The sequence below is a fragment of the Mya arenaria genome, chromosome 1 (genome assembly GCF_026914265.1).
Source record: "Mya arenaria isolate MELC-2E11 chromosome 1, ASM2691426v1".
Taxonomy (NCBI): domain Eukaryota; kingdom Metazoa; phylum Mollusca; class Bivalvia; order Myida; family Myidae; genus Mya; species Mya arenaria.
The window spans coordinates 13,178,851-13,194,373 of NC_069122.1; the positions used below are offsets into that span (position 1 = coordinate 13,178,851).

At 32.2% G+C, this 15,523-nt stretch overlaps 1 long non-coding RNA gene across 1 annotated transcript; it reads left to right on the top strand.

Moving 5' to 3' along the window:
• The first annotated feature begins 3,418 nt into the window (after positions 1-3,418).
• LOC128237999 (uncharacterized) lies at positions 3,419-14,742 on the top strand. Its single transcript, XR_008261630.1, has 4 exons — positions 3,419-3,519; positions 7,859-7,932; positions 13,222-13,344; positions 13,759-14,742. It is a non-coding gene; the product is annotated as an uncharacterized LOC128237999 (long non-coding RNA).
• Positions 14,743-15,523: the final 781 nt, after the last annotated feature.

Consider the following 15,523-nt stretch of genomic DNA (forward strand, 5'->3'; position numbering starts at 1 on the left):
AGCGCTAAAAGCGTTGACAGGCTTTCGAACTGCTTTGATTTGTGAGAACAGTCATGTAATGCCGAATGGAACGAAAATTTTGTAAACATTTCAGAGACAATATGAGACTCTCTCATATTGTCTCAGTAATTTCATGATAGAGTGTTAAGCATACATTGCATATGCATATTTATAAACCACTGACATTAATCTGGGTTTTATTCCACGAGTAACATAAGCTGAGGGCAATATTAAGATACATCAGTACATATAGTATAGGGAATAAATAGTATGTGGGTGACTCGATCCAGATAAAATTTGCGCGAGGATCCTGTCATTTTTAAAAGAGCCCTTAAACATGAATTTTATTAACATGCTCTGTGTGTATTGTTCAATGCACTTTGTTGGATGCATTTGGTTAAGCGTGCATACCCTGATAGTTTATGAAATACAACTCAGTCATGTTTGAAATTTTGAGTAAAGGTTACTCAAAATATCAAATGCTTTATCTTTGTCAGTGCACTGTTTATGAATAAAGTTTCAGATGAGGTTTCATATGCAATCGCGTATTTCTCCATACCTTTTTAATCATTTGGTTATTCCACACATAACAGCATCCGGATTAAGTTTGCAAATCCGGAATTTTTGCAAACTTATTTTTTTTATTTTTCACCCAATGTTTTTTATTTTTGTATTTTTAAAATGTGTTAGGTAATACTAATAAGAGATATTTTTTGTTTCCTGAAATTTAATTTAGAAATATGTTTTTTTGGCATTTAAAGTCAACTTTTCCAATGGGAGTCCCATTGGAAAATGGCCTTCCCATTGGAAAAATGGTTTTTCCAATTGGAAAATCAGCCCAACATTTTTTGTTGGAAAATTCTCCCACATTTTCAAAAAAGGAATTAGTGATTAATAACAATCATTATCATTAATGGTTATAATGTTATCTAGAAAAAGTGCGTTTATAGTACTTTTTATCATTTTTTGTAAAAAAAAATCCCGTCGACCATTTTTTCCAATTGGATATTTCCCACAATTCAATATGGGAAAAGTCAGGAAATTGGAAAACTCCAATTGGAACATTGTCCCATTGGAATCTTCCAATTGGTAACATTGGCAATGGGCTTAATCCAATTGGAGGTTCTGGCAATAAATTTTAATGGGAAAATATTTCAACTTTCCTAAATCTCTTAAAAGAACACCTATTTATTTATTTAGGAATATATTTGAAGTTTTGTTTTATTGTTTACCTGTGTCCTGACATTGTATCCATCCAATTCCAAGCTAATACTTCTGTGCTGATATCTTAGCGATAAGATTTAAGCATCTTTTAATGAATTTGAATGCAATAAATCATATCAAAAATTACCTCAACCAGTGACACAAATTCCATTTTTTAAATATCTTTACACTAGTTTCATCTCCTCAGACGCCATTTTTAATCGATTAAGTTGTGGTTACAAACGACTAAGAACTTATTCATTTTTTCAAAGCTATACTCACTTTTACGCTTGAAAATGTTATTTCGGTTGTCAGTACCTTTACACAGAAAATGTACCATTTTCTTGATTTTTAATGAAGATGTAATTAATTGATGGAAATCCATATGAAATGTTTTACCTAAGATAATAGTTTATTTCATACACACTGTTCTGCAGGGGAGCAGGACCTTTCAACCCCAAGAGGCTTTTTAACCCTTCTAAAAAAGAACACTTTTCAGTTTTCAACCCTTAGACTTTTAAACCCCTATTTCAAAGACTTTTCAACCCCTACCTGTTTGGACTTTTTAACTCCTATAACAAAGACTTTTCAACCCCTAGTTGAATTATTTTAATAACCATATTAAAGACTTTTTAACTCCTAAACCAAAGACTTTCCAACCCCTATTATTTGGTTTTGAGCTGGTCCAAGCTAAACACCATTAAAAATGCTACAAGGCATTTTAGAATGTTAACATGCATCATGTGCCAATGCCTTCCTCAAACAGTAATACTAGTATATGTTTTAGAAAAAAATATCGAACTGTACAAACATGTAAGGCTGGTGAATTTTGCATTACAAAATAAACGCTATTGGTAATTAATGCCATGTTGTCACTTTACTACATACCCGGTAGTAGTATATAAGCCAGTCATCCTACAAGATAGCAGTGAAGCAAAAATACACATATGATGATTACTTGTAAATCATCTTGTATATGTGGAAAAAATTAACTTGTTATCTAGCTGATTGTAAAAACACTTTGTCATTCTTAAAGGGACTCGTACCTCATTGGCACCAAATAATCATTTTCCAGGTAATGTGTCTGAAATAATTAGTTAACTCTTTGATACTGAAATTGCAGAACAAAATACAATGAAAGTATGAAAATAAAGTCTTGCTTTAATCAGGGGTGAACCTACGCTTTTTACGTCATGGACAAATAAATAGCATAACCACTCAGCAAAAGGGACTCATACATAATTTATGGATATTTTGATCATGCATACCTTGGAAGCAACACCTTTTATTTCGTATTTAAAACAAATTTGCTAAAGAACCACATTTTACAAACTACGAGCTATAACTTATACAATAAACTCATACCTGGTTGAGCATTTTTGATGTAGAAATGAGGCACCCAAAATGCCAACAAGTACATATATGCATGCATAAATATTGAAGCAATGGTTAACATCGTCGCTTAAGTATATCCCTCACGCATCAAAATTAATTTTGCAATTGCACTAGTGGCCAGAAGGAGGGGGGGGGGTGACCCCCCCCCCCCAACCACAACATACCGATGTCGTCCAAGTTAACTTTTCGTTTCGAGGCAGGGGATACAGGGTAATCCAGAAGAACTGGAAAAAAGGTTGTGAAATTGCGTAAATTTGTTTATTTTTTGTTTAGTGACACTGTTATTCAAAATCAATACATACACATATATAACAAACATCAATTGTGACTGATAAACCTTTAACTACATACTAAATAATGCATTTATTGAAAATATTTATTACTGATAACAAGATTGTAACCGTGTTTTTAATAGCAGAAAGCGCAAAAAAATATTAAATGATTGGTAAATGCTAAAAGATTTATTGTATTCTACTATAGTCTCATAAGGTAGAAATACCGTGTGTAATGCTCATTTCTTTCAAATTTAACTCGATATCCTTCATAAGAACCATTGTTTTCGACATTTATTCATTCTTTTAGGAATATTGAAACAACATTATTAATTGTGGTAAACCTTATCTGGCAGTACTTAAGAGTGCATCTTTGACTTTATTACTCGAGTGAATGCACCTTCAAACCGGTTTAACACCAACATGTCACAGTAATCAATACCATCTGTGTTAAGATGTCGGGAATCAAACTCCGCGCAGTGTTACTTCCCTTGCAGTACAGTAATTACTGTACTGTTTTACAAAGGGAAGTAACCCTGCGCGGAGTTTGGTCGGGAATGTGTTAGACGAATGATTTTGTTTTATGGAGCTTTGAAGAGCGATGAATGGCACTAAAGTGGTGCCAAATGGATATCTCAAACACCCATTGGTAAGTCATTTATTTTTTTCCATTTAATTTTTTGTCTTGATTTTTGAATATATAAAAAGTCAATAAGTAGGACATCTCGTAAAGAACGTTCACTTGAAACAGTCCTCTTCTTATCCACACTTCGACAGGGAGTGGGGCTACTCTGCCTAAATAGCCGTCAACGAGTATTTTAAGAAATATCCAAAATAATAAAAAATGGTGTCCCAGTGGTTGCACCAGTCAATTGCAACCATGCCCCCCCCCCCATAGTCCACCTAAATGACCGTCAATGGGTCTTTTGACGATTTTAAGACTATGGCAGTTACAGGGATACACATGAAATGTCAAAATAATAAAAAAAAGTATCCCTAATCGCTTATTATTGTAGCTCCCCCCCCCCCGCCCCCCAGTCTAAAATTATAGACGTGTAATACATTCTTCCAATCCTTACTGGTTGACGGTACATTTCCTAACAGGGCACAAATCCTGAACACCGGCTAAAACACGCGTTTGTTTACCGTGATCGATTATTCGATGATCTAGATCAATACAGAGGCTTGCCTTGGTCACACTTGCGAAGTTTCATCTTGTTTTGTTAAGCATTTTTCTAAAAAATGCCATTTATTTATTATAGCATACTTTTTAATTATAATTGTATGACCATGTATTTTCGCTTTTCAAGTGTTCGGTATTTTTGCCCTCCATAGCGTATTTTGAAGGGTGATTTACTATCCATAAAATTGAACGATTTTCGACATAATATTGACGAGATCGTGAATCTGTACTTTGACAGCTGTTTTCACATGAACCAAAGATGTTTCATACGAAAGTTTAACTTACTACAACATAAACTCTCCAAGATAATTGTAAAAAACATCAGAAAGTGTTCGGATTTGTGACCTTAGCCAGTAACGTCTAAACGGGCTTGTGCAAAAACCGGGGGTGTTTTGAAAAATATTGAAATTGTATGAAGTGAAGTATTTTATGGTTTAAATTGATCATAAAGGTTTATATTCATACTTTACCATGTAAGTGAAAAGTTATTTTGCATTAAAACACATTATTTACCTTTCCAATAAAACAAAAGTTGACTGACACAGACAACAATTATGCCAAGCGGAACAACTCGACCCAATCGTAATAACTCGGCCACCACTGACAAGCTTCTAGATAGACCTCGTAAATACAATCGTAACAACTCAGCCATGGCCGAAATGTTCCAATTGTTTAAAAATTGTGCCCTGAAGCCTTGCAGGTGCCCTTCATGTATATATCGCTATGTTTTGACAGCAAAAAATGAAAAATAAACGTCAAACTCATAATTATTCATAGGATATGACATTTTTATGTATGGAACTGATATAAAATTACATAATCTGGTAATATTTCTTGTTTTATGATATTTTTGAGATGTTAAATGCTTTAACCCAGAATCCCGATCGGAATAACTACCCACTTTTGATACTAAACAATTTGTATGTGAAGGATTTGCCATATCAAAAAAGATACAAAAATCCGTAAACGTACAATTCTTTGGTCTACTAAGATTTAGCTTGTGAATGTCATTTTACAGCGAAATCAATAAGTTAAAAAAATACTCATGACCTGTTCCTTATCAATATGAAATATCTTTAAACTTTTAGGAACATTATGCAAAAAAAAACAACAGTATGTTTTACCTTCGGTATAAGAAAATAACTATTTTCTAATAAAACTACTGTTGAAAAATGTAAGCTAATGAAATGGAAAATAAAAAGATGCTTCCAAACATGCCATATTTTCTTGAGACCATTCAGGGGGATTAATGTTCAAAAGTCTGAAAATTCAGGGGGATTTTGGTAGTATTCAGGGGTTTTTTTAGCAGGTCTAATTTGACAAAATTTCAGAGTATTTTAAGACGCAAGTACAAAAAAACAAATTGCCATAATTTTGAAAGACTCCCGAGGGGATTATGTCCAGAATTTAAGGGGATTTGGGTCACATACCAGAGAATTTTCATCATCGCCATGTAGCATTACGGGCATGACACACGTGCCAATTTACCTTGTCTACCCCTTTTTCCAGCACTTCATCTATATTTTAATGAGACACAGCCATATTGCATAATAAAAGCACGCACTTGCAAAATAGAATACTTCACAGAAAAATATGTTTAAAATTGGATACAAAATCTGCTCATTATGATCATAAATGATGACTTTCAGACTAATAGAGAGAATGGAATGATTTATCAATATTTTTCATTTCAATTCCCAAATAGTCAGATTTGTTTGCTTCTGATAAAAAGCAAATGCATAATTTATTGTTTAAGTTCATAAACATATCATCTTTTGGCATTCATCAAAAAATAAAAAACATCACCACCATAATATTAAAATAAATAAAAGTCATTTCATCCGAATTGTCTACTTTCAGTTTCTCTTCTGGAAGTTCTGTTATTTTCCGATATTTGAGATGAAGGTCATGTCATGTATGTAAACATATTAGTGGGTCATTACAAATAACAGCATTGTCTATTAGTTATTTTAATCCTTTTCTTTACCAAATAATGTACTGTCACCTTTAAATCATAAATCATTTTGATGACAATGACACATGTTTAAACACTTTAATTTGTTACATCCTCTCTGATTGGATAAAACCTATAGTTTTAACCAATGAAAATCGTCCTTTTATCTGACATGTCTAATTGACATTTCTTATGCAAATTCTGACAGTTTCAATCAAAACAATGCATGAAATGTGCCCTGCTGACTTATTAAGTGTCACCCAATTGGTGTTGTTAAAACACACCATCAGATGATAATCCAATTAAGACAAGAAGGGCATTATAACTGCAAACAGGCATATATAATTAAACCCTGTGATAATTTTGCGTAATTTTAAACACACTTCTTTTAATTTCGGGGGATTTTCATCCCCCTCCGGGAGACCGGGGGATGGGTCGAAATTCCGGGGGATTTTCCCCCCTCCGGGGGATATGGCATGTATGTCAGCTTCTGGGTTGCTTTGAAGTTGAACTGCTCACATGAACCCACAAAAGATGTGTAGGTATGTGCTTAACAATAAAGGATAAAACATTAAAATGAAGCATTTCAAGTGGAGGTTTTCATTAGGGTAGTGCTACATTAAACACACACTTTACAATTATTTTTTTCTCTTTTTTAATCTATTTTCTTTAACCAATGGACTATACAAACAGTAGGGTCAGTCCCAGTATACAGGACAATTATTCAATAAAATGTTTATCCTTTTGATATCATAATTGGTAAAAAAATATCAAAATGTAAAGAAAAAATAACAGAGACCGGGTTCAAACTGTGGTCGCCAAAATTGCAGTCCAGTGTTGTATCCACTGCTATGAAAGTTTACATTTGTTTATTTGATTTAATATATACCTAGCTTGGTAACATTAAGTGATAACATCGACTAGCCAATCACACATAAAAATTAATTATACTAGGTATACCCACCTAGTAATCTTTTTTAATGGAAAAAAAAATGTGAAAAATCAATTAATTGTAAACTATGTGGTACTTCAGTTAGTTAGTTTCAATGCATTGTACACATTGATACCAAATTCATGTCAGTTTTCGACAATTTTCTCTTCTTTCGCTATTTCATCATACGGTGTATAGCCCCTGAATAAAGTTTCACTCTGTTTCATTGAGTATATTTCTTAAAAATCCTTTCTTTGTTCTAATCTGCTAAAAGGTCAAAAAGGTCACAGTCATGTGAGCATCTTTGAGGCCTCTCAGTTATTATAACCAATGCACCAGTCAATTGTAACGGTTACTAACCACGCACACCCCCCGGTCTGGGGGTATACTGGGAATAGTCGGGAAATGGGCCGTGTTTTTACTTTCTATGTGGCCACGCAGGGCCGGGTGACCGCAGTGGTTTTGTCTTTGAGCCAAATTTAGCTGAGATTGGGCCTTATATAGAGTCTCTGGTGTGCAGGGGCATTTGGCCGGGGTTTTACCATCAGTTCGTTCCCGCAGGGGAGGGGATTAGACCCAGGGTTGGCTGGACCGAAAGTCAAAGTCCCCGCTATTCCCTGGACCTGGGGGCGCCAGGGTTACAATTGACTGGTGCACAACATATAAGATATTTATAAAATAAATAAAAGTACAGTTAATCAATAAATTTTAATGTGGTAAATTAACAAAGAATTAGATAGATGCTTTATGCAAAATCTCACAAAGATGTAAAAAAATACAAAGGAGTTCAGGTTTGCTAGTTTGTAAAAATATTTCATGGAATCATGGTAAATTGTTATATTATATGTCCAATGACAGCCCATATATTTTCTAACTACTTGAACCTTTCTTGTTATAATTCTTATTATTTTTTGTTTTAGTTGATGTGTGATGCTGATAATACAGAGACAGCTAGAGTGACAGAGTTTGATGAATAAACTTAAATTAAAAAACAGTGAGTACAATAATCTATTTTAACATGTCTTGTGTGTAAAGTGTGATTCCGAAGCAGTAAATATATATATATATATATATGTATCTTTAAGTTTTGAATCACAAATTTAGATCAAAGATCTATTATCACACAAAACTTAAAGGATATATATGAAAAGTCATGTGAATTGTGCAAGTCATATAATATAAAATTTATATTGATCAAGTCAAGCCATGCCATGTAAAAAAAACTGACATCATATCAAAGATTGTATGAATCATTCTCAGAGCTATTGAAAATATTTAATTGGTTGTAAGCGGACCATGCACGGTAATTTTGAGTAACCCCACCAGCCAATACAATATGGCTAAAAAGGCTTTGATAATATTTTTTATCTAATGTTTATCTTTCCTAAAATATTTATATTTATAAATCTATTTACCAGTATAAATCTGTATTTATTTATTTATTAATGCATTTATTTGCTCACTAATATATACAATACACTTATCGTTGTATATTGTCTAGCTAATACATGTATACAAATATGCATAATATGCATAATTATGGGGGGGGTCATAATTACCTATGGTGTACTGTCTTGTTCTTACGAAGATATGATTTTGACTAAAATCCTTACTGAAAAGGCAGTGCAGACTGGCCTGTTTAAATAATTAATTAAATCTTAATGGGTTTAAATGTATTTTATTTTATTTTTAAAGATATTTTAGAGTTTAAAAGGAAGAGAGTCTGTTTTAAAGACTAAATAATTATATAGTCAGGATAAAAAATAATTATTTTTCAAAATCAAGTTCAAATAATTTTCCATTATTTGGCAAATGGAAAAAAAATAAATATATATTAAGAATGTTTTACTCGATAGAAAGTAGGCCCAGTATCTTTTGCATTGCAACACTAAGAAAGTAAAAATTTATTTTTTGTCTTTTACCAATTCCATCAAAGTCTGTGAGTGGCTCATGATGCTTAGGCCTGCCAATTTAATGGTTTTCGAAATCATAAATTGAGACAACTTATAACTTTTGTATAAAATCTTCAAAGCTTTCAATAACTTAACATGTCATCCACCTTATTGTCTCAATTTAAAAATAGTTTTCACTCAACAACTTACTTATTAATCAGGATAATAATTTGATAATGACTATCACTATCATTCTGTAAGATAATGTACTGGTACATAAATTTAATCCCCAATATGTCAGATGAGTGTGATAGTATATGCTCTTAATAGTTGTAGCAAGGAATTATACGTAGGAAACAATAGAGTCATTGGACTGTTACACGAATTTCAATAGCTCGAAATTCGCCTTTTATTTGTACCAGCATGGGAAAACCCTGTTATGTTAATACATATAGCCCGGAAGTAACAAATAAAAGGTGAATTTCGAGCTATTGAAATTCATGTAACAGTCCAATGACTCTATTGTTTCCGAAGTAATGTTTGTATATTACAACGGTTTAATTTTGTTTGTACCGGAGGATTAGGTCGGAAAAACTAGAATAGCTATAATTCCGGGCTACAACTATTCCGGGCTATATGTATTAATATATATATATATATATATATATATATATATATATATATATATATATATATATATATATATATATATATATATATATATATATATATATATATATATAAATGCACGAAATCAATGTGGGATTTTCATTAAGTTTTGGTTAAACCATCTTTGTAACAAATTACAGTTACTTCCAAATTACATCTTATTCTACATAATACAAACTGGAGGACAGTTCTTTTTATTTGGTAATGTTAAGAGACTTGAAGACAAAAAATAATGTTTAAATTCAGAAAACCTTACACAAAGTAGAAACCTTCTATTAATGTCATTATCTTGAAAAAATGAACATGCCTTTTAGCAATTGTATCAATCTGTGAAAATCTACATTTTGCCTTCGACATGTTATACAATTTAAGGATATTTACATGGAAATTAAGTTCAATTCTAAATTGACAGTCATGTATTTCTTCCAAAATTTTCATAGTATAAGGAACATGAATTTTTTATGAATTTAAGTGCATAACTGCAGATAATGATCATAATCTTAAATCAATTACAATCATCATAGTCATGCATATAGCCGCCTTTTCAAAATATGATAGTGATTGTCTCAAATGACCAGTCTTTCTCTGTGGGGGGTGGGGGCTGTCAGTCATAAGGAAACCTTTAAAAGGCATATTCATTCAGCCAATCAGATGTCAGGTTCAGTGAAAGGGGCGATGCCAGGTCAAGTAAAAGGGGTGGAGCTAAAATAAATACTGACATTCAATGAAGATAGATCCCCCTTTGGCCTCACAAATATGTTTCAGTCACACTAGGGGGTGTGACAGGGTCAAGCCATAATGGAGCCATAGGCAAGCAGACTTTTATTAACCCAACAACAACAACAACAGGTGTAATTCTTACCAACTGAGGAAAAAACTTTAGAGGTTTTATTATTGCTCATTTTTTATACAAATTAAATATCTAACAATGACAAATATAAAATATGATCATTCAAGCATAATATTGACACCAAACATGACACATCTTGCAAATGGTCTTGAATAAAATTCCTACACTTTTTATAATGATAATACATGGGACCAATATCAAAACCATTATCCTGTTAAATAGGACAATGGATTTGATATTGGTAATTCGCAGACAATACAATGTAATTAAGTAAAAAAATACACAGTATGCACATGCACACTGGCTTCAAACAAAAAATGTTGCTTAGGCCAAAAAAAAGTATTCATAGTTTCCAGTTAAATATCAAAAAAGGTAGGCATACGGTAACTGTTGTTTTTTTAGGACCATGTTTCTTTGGCAAACTGACCTATATCAGGGAATTATTAAGGTCTTTACTAAAAAAGCACATATTGATCAAAACACCAAAAACAAAAAAGGATCAGAAGGATAAAAACAGGGTCAGTTGGGCGGAAACAAAGATTTTTGAATCCTTATTTTGTCAATGATGTCATGTCAGTGATCAAAATGATAACACAAGTTAAGCCCTGCATTCTGGAATGTGGGGCTAAATTCTTGATTGTGTTATAGTAGGGCCAAAAATAAAATGATTTGGTTAGGGTTACATCCTTTTTAAAAACAGAAAGAGTAAAAAGTATAAAGGATTACATTTTTAAAATACATAATATATATGCGTTTTCACTTTGAAATACATGCATTGTTACAGTCTTGTTTTCAGTAAGTAACTTTTCCTTAAATGCATTCTTTGGAAAGTAATTTAAGGTTTATTATTCAAAATATATGTTAGTCAACTTGTGTATGTATTGATTTCCAACTTTTTTATTTTTTGTTTAAACTTTATGTATTAGAATTTCTTTGTGTAAATACCTGCTTATGTGATAAAAGACTGCTGACTAAAGATTAGATTTCAGATTTTGATATTTCCATTCCAAATTTAATGTTTTACAGCTTAAACTGCTACTAACAGTTTAAGAAAAATGCATAAAACATCAATTTTGGATGGAAGTATGAAAAGCTGCAATCTGATATTTTGTCAGCAGTCTTTTATCGCTGGTTTGCAGATATTTACGCAAAAATTCGCTTGTTCGAAGACAAAAATTTTAAAAAAAGTTGTCAAAACGTTCAATCTGTGAGGTTGCAGCTTTAATATAAGACTAACGTAAATATTAAAAACAAATGAGGCCCCTTTAATATTAACATGTCAATATCAAAAAGAAGATGAAAACTATGAGAAAGTGTTTTTATAATTAAAAATAAATTGCTTAAAGCAAATATCTGAAATTAATAATTGTCAGGCAAAGCAGCCTGTAATGAATATGAATATTAGATTTTGGCCTTGAACACCTTTTTAAGAAGAGTGTTTTGAAGTAAGGATTATCATAATGCTGAACTTAATATTGTACTGTAGCTTTGTAGCAAATCCTTATGATTAAAGTCACTGTGTCTTCCTTATGCTGTGATAAAGATCTCCATAGTAACATTTCTAAACCTAATAAATTAAGTGAAAAAGGGTGTTTATTGGGGGTAATAAAACACATCTTGATAATGGCCAATTAGTTTTAATCTTTCAAGTGTTGGTAGGATGGGAGGGGGGTCTTAACTTTTTGAACTGCCAATATTTTCCTGGTTATTTTGTCCACCATGTCAAAATGATCTGGGTTGTTTTGTCAACCCTGTCTAAATGGGTTGGACGTGTTTTGTCCCCTTAGTCAAAAATGACATGGGATGTTTTGTCCTACATTTTTATAAAGGAGTTCAGAATAAATAACACATTAGTTTTCGTGCTTATGTAAAATAAATGCAAATGACTTTCATTATAAGTTTAAAAAATACTCTTAACGCTGCATTCTCACAGATTTACCATTTTTACAACTTTTTTATTTTTGTCTTGGAAAGAGCAAATTTTTGCGTAAATATCTGCAACCCATTGATGTAAGATTGTTGATAAAAAAACAGATCTTAGATTTTCATATTTTCGAAAATGTTAGAGCTTAAAACCTTACTAACGGTTTAAGAAAAATGCATAAAACATCAATTTATGAACTTAAATATAAAAATCCGCGATCTAATTTTTTGTCAGCAGTCTTATTAACTGGTTTCCATGGATTGTAGCAAAAATTGGCTTGTTCCAAGACAAAAATTAAAAAGTTGTCGAAATGTTTAATCTGTGATAGTGCAGCTTTAATTATGGTAGCTTTTCAGTCATTTGCCTATATATGTCTATTTGATTCAGTAAATACTTCATAATATTAAAGCTAGGCTTATTAGGATATGCTTATTTTTCATTGGGTTCTATTTTTAGCACATAACAGCTTCATTACAAGAATATATTAATTATTATTAAAGCTGCATGCACTCTCACAAATTTACCGTTTTTATAACTTTTTTATTTTTTTTGTCTTGGAAAGAGCAAATTTTTGGGTTTAATAGTATCTGCAAACCAATGATAAAAGACTGCTGACATAGATCATATCGCAGATTTGCATATTTTCGTTTGAAAGCCAATGTTTTGTGGGTTAAACTATTACTAACAGTTAAAGAAAAATGCATGATCTAATTTTTTGTCAGCAGTTTTATATCACTGGTTTTCATGGATTCTTGAAAAAAAAAATACTTCCCTGTTGGCCAATTGAGAACAAAATCAAGAGGTTTTGGGTTTTGCTGTTTATATGTTCTGGAATTTTTCAAAAGCATTTATTTATAGGACTTATGAATTTTATGTACAGCATTCTGTATATTGTCAAGTGTCCTATTTTTTAAATTATATACAACATGTATAAATTTAATGTTTCAGGAAATAACCACCATCTCTCTCAGAGGTCATCTTTCTCATTATTGTGGGGAAACCTCAAAGGGCATCAGGAAAACCTTCATCAACCTCTTTGTGCCCAGTGGCTTGTGCAACAGTGTTTCAGAAGTATAAATACCTTTTTAATTTGTGTATATCATTTGTATAATGACTTGTTTTTATATATTAAATATATATATATATATATATGATTTATTATATATATATAGATGGTTAATCTTATGACTTCCTGATAGTATTTAAGTTGTGAAATATTAAATAATCTAATCATAAAAAATGCTTGGAAATGACAATAAAAAAAAGATAATTTTCGAATAGAAAGTTTCACCTGTCCTGTTTATATTACAAATCATTTTAAATCAGACAGAAAATTCAATATACTTGTTGTATCTCACTGTTTATTTGTCTTCACATTTTGTATTGTCACATCAAGCCTGTTTGAACATCCTAGAGAAGATAAGTGTATAGAAGTGGATATGATATAATAAATATGCATATAAATGTGCTTGGGATTATTTTCAGATTATCATTAAAATGGGGATAATGGATGACTGGCCACACATATGGGGCTATGGACAAGCTTCAGAGCAGGCTGCCAGGTGGTGGTGTTAGTAGTTTATACTCCGGGTCCCGGCGTGAGCACATTGAAGGGTCCCAGAGTGACAGTTCAACCACCGCACACCTATCCTGGGCAGAACCAGTACTAGGTGCCTTCACCTCTGCAAGGAACTGACAGCTTCTGTACATGCCAGGTGCAGTGGTACAGTGCGAATGGTCGTAGAAAGGATTTCATAACCAATCACAACAGAGGTGACCTGGTCCGCCCGGGAATCGAACCCGGGATGTCCAATTCAGAGTCCAACGCTCTACCGATTGAGCTGACCGGGCGGACATATTAGCTACATTAGATGACAAGCCATCTATGCTGGACATTCTTCACAATAAAATGTGATGTCACAGGAGCTGTCTATCTCAACAGCTCACACTGTCCGTATTTGACTAAAGGAATGAATGAAGTCACTGCAGAAGTTAGATTGCGGAATGTCCATGTCACTACCCATCATTTGGAAGGAGTTGGATAAAAAAAGTGTGGCCTATGTATTGAAACAGGTCCGATTTCCAGTTACGGACAGTCTTGATTTGTCTGATTACATTTTTGACCAACATGATGGTCTAAAAGAACACTTACTGGTAACTGGTAAAATCATGGCCCAGTTGTTCCAAGAGGCAGGCGAGTGGGAAGTTACTAGACTCCATTTCTTTATGGGTTGATCTGAGGTTCCAGTTCAGTTAAAGTACTGATAGAACACCAAGTGTTTGCCATAATACAGCAACATTTGATTTGTAACTATGTATTTGTTTGAATTGTTGAAACAGTACTGTTTACTAAATAATGTGTATGTATATGAAGAATAATATTATAAATAATTTGTAAGAACCTGATATTAAGTAAAATGTCGATAAGTCTAAATATGTATCTGCGAATCATTTTTGTATATCTGTAAAGATTACATTGTCTATATTCCTCAATTTATATTTTTCTTTTAGCCAGTCAATAACTTTTCTTAAGTTCTATCTTCAAAATTGTCGGGACAGGGATTATAGCACTTAATTAACCCAAATATGTAACATTCAATGCAAAATTTCTAATTGGCTGCATTTAGGCAGTTCAGATGCAGGAACAAACATCACTTGGGTCCTTAATAATAGCTTTCCATCTGACATTGAAGATCCAATAAAAGGAATTTGTAATGTGACTGTTTATTAACTCTCAATTTATTGAAAGTGAAATTACTTACATGATTTGTAAGAACTAAATTATAATGATATCAAATGATTGTTTAAAGTAAATAAAATAGATGATTACATACATGAACTATTTTTATTTTTTGTTTGTCAATATGAAGAGTAATGCAATGGCTTTTGAATTTCATAAAAAAGGATGGAAAAATGTATGTTTATTGTTTAAGCAATTAATTAAGTAATAAAAGTTTTTTTTTTGTTTTTTTTCAAATTATGCTATCTTATAATACAGATTGTTATTTGTTTAATTTTTGTACAAATGAAGTATATAAGGTATGTCTAATGTTACAAATAGCAAAAATTCAAATGCAAATCATGGTGACTTGACTAAATGTGAATGCTAATTGAATCAAAATAGTTAATAAATAATAATGTTCATTTGAAACAATTGAGAGTATAAGTTTGGTTTGTGTATGCCATATATTCCCGGGGGGGGGGGGGGAGGGGGGGAATGAAAAAATGAAAAGTATATTACTATGCGCAG